Genomic DNA, 7,299 nt, shown 5'->3' on the forward strand with positions numbered 1-7,299 from the left:
AAAGTAGCTTGGAAAAGCTTGGAAAATTTGAGAATGTTTGTCCCACATTGAAATAAATAAAGGGGGTTGTGTGCTTTATATGGTATTACCCACATGAGTAGTATACAACTACTAAGGTGTGTGATGGTCCATTGTGTTGTTGTGTGCTTCACGCGCACACACACACACGCGCCCGCCCGCCCCGCCACGCACCGCACCGGACCGGGTCGGGTCGAAGGGCGATTTGGGTGAATGTCTCGGCGTCTCGCGTACGCGAGGTGACCTGGGCGAGGATTTTATTTATTTGAGAATTATTTTAATTCGAATTTATTTATCGGTGATTGGATTATTGGGATGGGTTCTGAAATAGACTAAGTAGTCTAAATATATTGAACCTGCAAATAATCTGATCTGTAACAAGTTCTGATATTAGAATCAGAACTTAAAAACTGATGAATAAAATCAGAACTTAACAAGTTCTGATATCAGAATCAGAACTTAAGTACTGATGAGTCGAATCAGAACTTAAGTACTGATGAGTTAAATCAGAACTTAACTTAAGTTCTGATAATAATGTGGGTGTTAATGTGAAAAGCTGTTACAAATAATTTAAATTCAAAAGCTGATCAGTTTTGATTTTTTCATTAATGAATTCAAAATCTGATCAGTTTTTATTTTTTATTAATGAAGCAGTTTAATTCAGACATTAAGTGTGTTGACAGTTTCATTTTTCCTCTCCTATAAATAGAGGCTAAACTGAATGAATAAAATAATACAACACACTACATTCTCATCTCTTCTCTTCAACCTCTCTGCATTTCTCTCCCACAAGAACTGAAGTGCTGATATTTTTCCGGCGACTGAGGTGCTGGTCGAAGTGGAGGTTTTGTTGCTGCTGTTAACATAAACTCCGAGCTGTTTTATCCTGGTGGAGATATTGCGCACATCCCAAACGCAGCAGGTAGGGGGCAATAATCTCTTCAAGAGCAGCCAGGACTTCGAGAAAGGCCTGGTGACTCAGCTGTAATCATTTTCTTGGCGTTTTGTATCTGTAAACCTTTATTTCAGTCACTGTTGAAAGCTATGGTTTCGGGTACATCTTTCTTTCTCTCTACGTTATTTCAGTTACTGATTTTGTTTACCTGCATGTTTTGTTTTGTTAACTGTGGTCTTGGCCTAAACTTGTTAAATTCTTTATACACTTGCCTCTATGTTGCTATACTTGTTAGTGAGATTCTCAACATTCTTGAAGAGATTATTAGTTATTTAGAATTTAGCATAATGGTTAACGAAAGTGAGGTTATCGTTGGTGGTGGTAGCAGTTCGGGTGTAACTGCTGGGGCCATTGATTGGACCACCTATAGTTTCCCACAGGCTGTTGAACTAACCGGTTTACCGGAGAAATTCAACGGTGGCATTGGCTTTTCTCGCTGGCAGAAAAGGATGAAGCTGTGGTTGACTATAAAGGGTCTGTCGCCGGTTGTGGAATATGAGAGAACCAGTAGTGGATCAAGAGAAGGCTGACACAGTTAAGGCTTTTGCGAAATGGGCTGAGAAGGATGGAGTGGCTAGAGCGGCCATTCTTGCGGCACTAACAAACACTTTGTTTGATGTCTATTCTTCTGATGCCTACTCTGCAAAACTCTTATGGGAGAAGCTGGACCAGACACATAATACTGACTCACAAGGTCTAGAAAAGTATTCTGTGGCAAGGTTCCTCGAGTTCAAGCTGGTGGACAATAAGTCCATGACTGAGCAGGTGCATGAGTTCGAGATGATAGTGCATGCTTTGAAGGAGTCTGGAATGAATCTCCCGGAGAAGTTCAAGGTGATGAGTGTGATTGAAAAACTCCCGAAGTCTTGGGAAGAGTTCTCTCTCTCCCTGAAAAGACAGAAAGGAGAGATCACCTGGACCAGCCTTATGCTGGACATCTCGGTACAAGAACAACACAAGTCCAAACAGGGACATGTGATGCCAACTGAACACGGTACCTCGAAGGTAAACATAGCAACTGTAGGACAAAAGAGGAAGGCTTTTGCTAAGAAAGCTAATAGTAATAAACCTAAGAGTGACAAGGACAAGGCCAAGAAACCCAAGGCAAACAAACCATGCTGGTCTTGTGGGCAGGTTGGGCACTGGAGTAAGGACTGCCCTACGAAGAAAGCGAAGAAAACCGAGGTAGCACAAGCAAATGTTGTGCTCTGAACCGCAAGTGGGCCTGTAGTGAACATGGTTGTTGGTGAGGCTACGGCTTCTGAAACCAACATTGACCGGTATGTATCCTACAACCCTGTGATATTTTCTACCTATCTGTCAAATGAATGGTTGATAGATACTGGAGCTAATGTACATATTTGTGCTGATATTAGTTTATTTGTATCTTATCAACAGAGTCATAGCCTGACTGTGAAGATGGGGAATGCTAGTGCTGCTCAAGTACATGGAGTTGGAAACGTGGATCTGAAGTTCCCTTCAGGACGTATTCTATCTCTGACGAGAGTGCATCATGTTCCCGACATGCGTAGAAATATAATAAGTGGAAGCTGTTTAGTTTCTAGTGGTTTTGAAATTTCGTTCAAGTGTAATAAAGTAGTTCTTATTCACACTGGTACATTCTTTGGCAAGGGTTACTTGTCAAATGGTTTATTTGTTATTAATGCGGATCCCGTTTTGGGAAGTTTGAATAATAATGTTATTCCTACTGTTAATTGTATTGAATCCTCAAATATATGGCATGCTAGACTAGGTCATTTAAACTTTGGTGCTCTTAAGAACATGATGAACTTAGAGTTGATTCCAAAATATACCATAGAAAAGAATTCTAAATGTCAAGTATGTGTGTCTGCTAAACAGATAAGGAAACCTTTTCATAACGTTGTTAGGGATTCAGACTTGTTAGATTTAGTACACACTGATATTTGTGAATTTGGTGGTGTGTTGACCAAGGACCAGTTTAGATACTTCATTACTTTTATAGATGATAGTAGTAGATATTGTTATGTTTATTTACTTAGACATAAGGATGAAGCACTTAGTAAATTCATTATATATAAAACTGAAGTAGAAAAACAAACTAGTAAGTTACTTAAAAGATTGAGATCTGATAGAGGTGGTGAGTATACGAGTAATGCTTTTAATGAATTTTGTGCAAACAATGGTATAGTTCATGAAGTTACTCCACCATACACACCTGAGTCTAATGGGGTTGCTGAGCGAAAGAACAGAACATTTAAAGATATGATTAATAGTATGCTTATTAACTCTGGGTTGCCTAAATACATGTGGGGAGAGGATCTAAATACGGCTTGCCATATTTTGAATAGAGTCCCTCTGAAACACATGGATAAAACACCCTTGGAGTTATGGAAAGGCAGGATGACTAGTCTTAAGTATCTTCGTGTGTGGGGGTGCCTTGCTAAGGTGCTTGTTCCTGAACACAAGAGAAAGAAACTAGGTCCAAAGACTGTTGACTATATCTTTCTGAGCTATCTTGAAACCACTACAGCTATGAGATTTTTAGTGTTAAAATCTGACATAGATGGTATAGTGGCAAACACGATAGTTGAATTTCGAGATGCGACATTCTTTGAGGATGTCTACCCTATGAAGACTGGAATACCTGAAACGACTTCTGAGGAAGATCCTACTCACACATCAAGTTCTATTCCTGATCATGTGGAAAAGATGACAAATGTGGGGGCGGAACCTAGTAGTAGCTCTATTCCTAAGGAATTAGAGGAACCAAGGAGAAGTAAGCGTGCAAAAATAGTCAAGGATTTTGGAGGTGATTTCATCACTTACAATATCGAGGACGAACCTTTAACTTTCCGCAAAAGCTATGGATTCTTCTGAGTCAAGGCACTGGAAGGGCGCTGTCAAGAGTGAAATTGACTCTATTGTTTCCAATGGAACATGGGAGTTGGTTGATCTCCCTCCTGGGTGTTCTACTATTGGGTGCAAATGGGTGTTTAAAAGGAAGTTGAACCCTGACGGCTCAATAGATAAGTACAAAGCTAGACTGGTAGCTAAGGGTTTTAAGCAAAAGGAAGGAATTAATTATTTTGATACATACTCTCCGGTTGCAAGAATGGTAACAATCCGAATGCTTATAGCATTGGCTTCAGTCCATGGTCTTATCATTCATCAGATGGATGTAAAGACGGCTTTTCTTCATGGTGAACTTGAGGAAGAGATTTATATGGATCAGCCTGATGGATTTGTTGCATCAGGCAATGAAAGGAAAGTATGTAAGTTGATCAAGTCCATCTATGGCTTGAAACAAGCTCCCAGAGATTGGCATAAAAAGTTTGATGAAACTATATTGCCTTTCAGTTATAAGATTAATGAAAGTGATAGGTGTGTCTACACTAAAGTTAAAGGTAATGAGTGTGTTATCTTGTGCCTATATATGGATGATATTTTATTGTTTGGAACCAATATTGAGATTATTAACGAGACTAAAGAATTCTTGAAAAGGCATTTTGAAATGAAGGATATGGGTGAGGCAAGTGTGATTCTTGGAATCAAATTGATTTAGTCCACTGAAGGAATAACCTTGACTCAATCTCATTATATAGAGAAATCTATACTTGAGAAATATGGTTATTCACAGTGTAGAATCGCTAGTACACCTTATGATTCGAAAGTTGCCCTTGTCAAGAATACTTCAGGAGTGCCTGTGTCTCAGTTAAGGTATTCTCAGATTATTGGGAGCTTGCAGTATCTTGCTAACTGTACTAGACCAGATATTTCATATTCTGTGTCTAAATTGGCTAGATATACAAGCTGTCCAAACAGAACTCATTGGGATGCTCTTGATAGAGTACTTAGATATCTAAAAGGCACAATGTACCTTAGTTTACACTACAGGAGATTTCCTGGTGTGCTTGAAGGGTACAGTAATGCAAGTTGGATAGCTAAGAAGTCTAGTTCCAATGGAGTGACTGGATACGTGTTCACCTTGGCTGGTGGAGCAATATCCTGGAAGTCAAGTAGACAGACTATTATTACTCGGTCTACTTTTGAGGCTGAGTTGTGTGCACTTGATGCCACAGGGACGGAGGCTGAATGGTTACACGGACTTATGTCTGCAATACCTGTAGTAAGCAGACCGCTCCCTGCTATTGTTATTCACTGTGATAGTCGAACAACTATCGACAAGATTAGCAGTAAAAAGCATAATGCTAAAACTAAGAGACACATCCAAGTTAGACTCAAGTCTATAAGGGGTTTAGTGACTGATAGGATCATAGCTATAGAGTTCATAGGAACTCAGAATAATATAGCTGATCCTCTTACTAAAGGACTGGAACCTGCAGTGGTCCTTAAGTCAAGGTTGGGGATGGGATTGTCAACCCATCATAATTCATCAACAGTGGGAACCCAATACACATGAGAGGAGATCCCTCGAAGTGTATTCAATGGGTAATAACAAGCTGTAAGGATGAGTTGGTAGTACCTTTGCTACATAGATGATACTATAGTATCTGAGTCTATCCCCTGTAAACCTAGAAGGTACTGACACTGCCAGAAAAGCAAGAGTGTTAAAACTCTGAATGGGATCAAGTCATTTGACAAGATAGAGGCAGTATATCTCTGGAGATGCCCAGCTAAGCGAATGTAATTGTGTGGTCGCAATTAGAGGATAGGGTTAATCCTTGAAGCATTCGACGAACAGGATCGAGACATGACCATTAATGTCTCAAAGCCGTAGATTGGCACCATAACCTTTGACTTGTCGTCGTCTATGGAATATGGTTATACTAAACGGATTAAGATTCAAGGTGAAACATTCCATCTGAGTCCGATAGCCATTGAAGTAGAGGAATTAGGAGGGTTCAAACCCGGAAGGGTACCGACTCTGAAAAACAAGTCATGATGGGAAATTGATCACATTTCTGTATGGATTTGTGGGGGATTGTTAGAAAATTAGGATTTTAGAGCTTAATTTAATTATGTTCTTGATGTTAATCCTAAAATCTAATGATTGGAAATTGTTCAATGATATTTGAACTTAAATTTTCATGTATGGTTTTAAGAATTTTCTTAATGAAATCCATATGAAATGAGAGTTGAAAGTAGCTTGGAAAAGCTTGGAAAATTTGAGAATGTTTGTCCCACATTGAAATAAATAAAGGGGGTTGTGTGCTTTATATGGTATTACCCACATGAGTAGTATACTATTACTAAGGTGTGTGATGGTCCATTGTGTTGTTGTGTGCTTCACGCGCACACACACACACACACACACGCGCGCCCGCCCCGCCACGCACCGCACCGGACCGGGTCGGGTCGAAGGGCGATTTGGGTGAATGTCTCGGCATCTCGCGTACGCGAGGCGACCTGGGCGAGGATTTTATTTATTTGAGAATTATTTTAATTCAAATTTATTTATCGGTGATTGGATTATTGGGCTGGGTTCTGAAATAGGCTAAGTAGTCTAAATATATAGAACCTGCAAATAATCTGATCTGTAACAAGTTCTGATATTAGAATCAGAACTTATGAACTGATGAATAAAATCAGAACTTAACAAGTTCTGATATCAGAATCAGAACTTAAGTACTGATGAGTCGAATCAGAACTTAAGTACTGATGAGTTAAATCAGAACTTAACTTAAGTTCTGATAATAATGTGGGTGTTAATGTGAAAAGCTGTTACAAATAATTTAAATTCAAAAGCTGATCAGTTTTGATTTTTTCATTAATGAATTCAAAATCTGATCAGTTTTTATTTTTTATTAATGAAGCAGTTTAATTCAGACATTAAGTGTGTTGACAGTTTCATTTTTCCTCTCCTATAAATAGAGGCTAAACTGAATGAATAAAATAATACAACACACTACATTCTCATCTCTTCTCTTCAACCTCTCTGCATTTCTCTCCCACAAGAACTGAAGTGCTGATATTTTTTCGGCGACTGAGGTGCTGGTCGAAGTGGAGGTTTTGTTGCTGCTGTTAACATAAACTCCGAGCTGTTTTATCCTGGTGGAGATATTGCGCACATCCCAAACGCAGCAGGTAGGGGGCAATAATCTCTTCAAGAGCAGCCAGGACTTCGAGAAAGGCCTGGTGACTCAGCTGTAATCATTTTCTTGGCGTTTTGTATCTGTAAACCTTTATTTCAGTCACTGTTGAAAGCTATGGTTTCGGGTACATCTTTCTTTCTCTCTACGTTATTTCAGTTACTGATTTTGTTTACCTGCATGTTTTGTTTTGTTAACTGTGGTCTTGGCCTAAACTTGTTAAATTCTTTATACACTTGCCTCTATGTTGCTATACTTGTTAGTGAGATTCTCAACACTATTTAACAATTATGA

Source organism: Apium graveolens, chromosome 4, assembly GCF_009905375.1.
Source record: "Apium graveolens cultivar Ventura chromosome 4, ASM990537v1, whole genome shotgun sequence".
In the NCBI taxonomy this organism is placed as follows: domain Eukaryota; kingdom Viridiplantae; phylum Streptophyta; class Magnoliopsida; order Apiales; family Apiaceae; genus Apium; species Apium graveolens.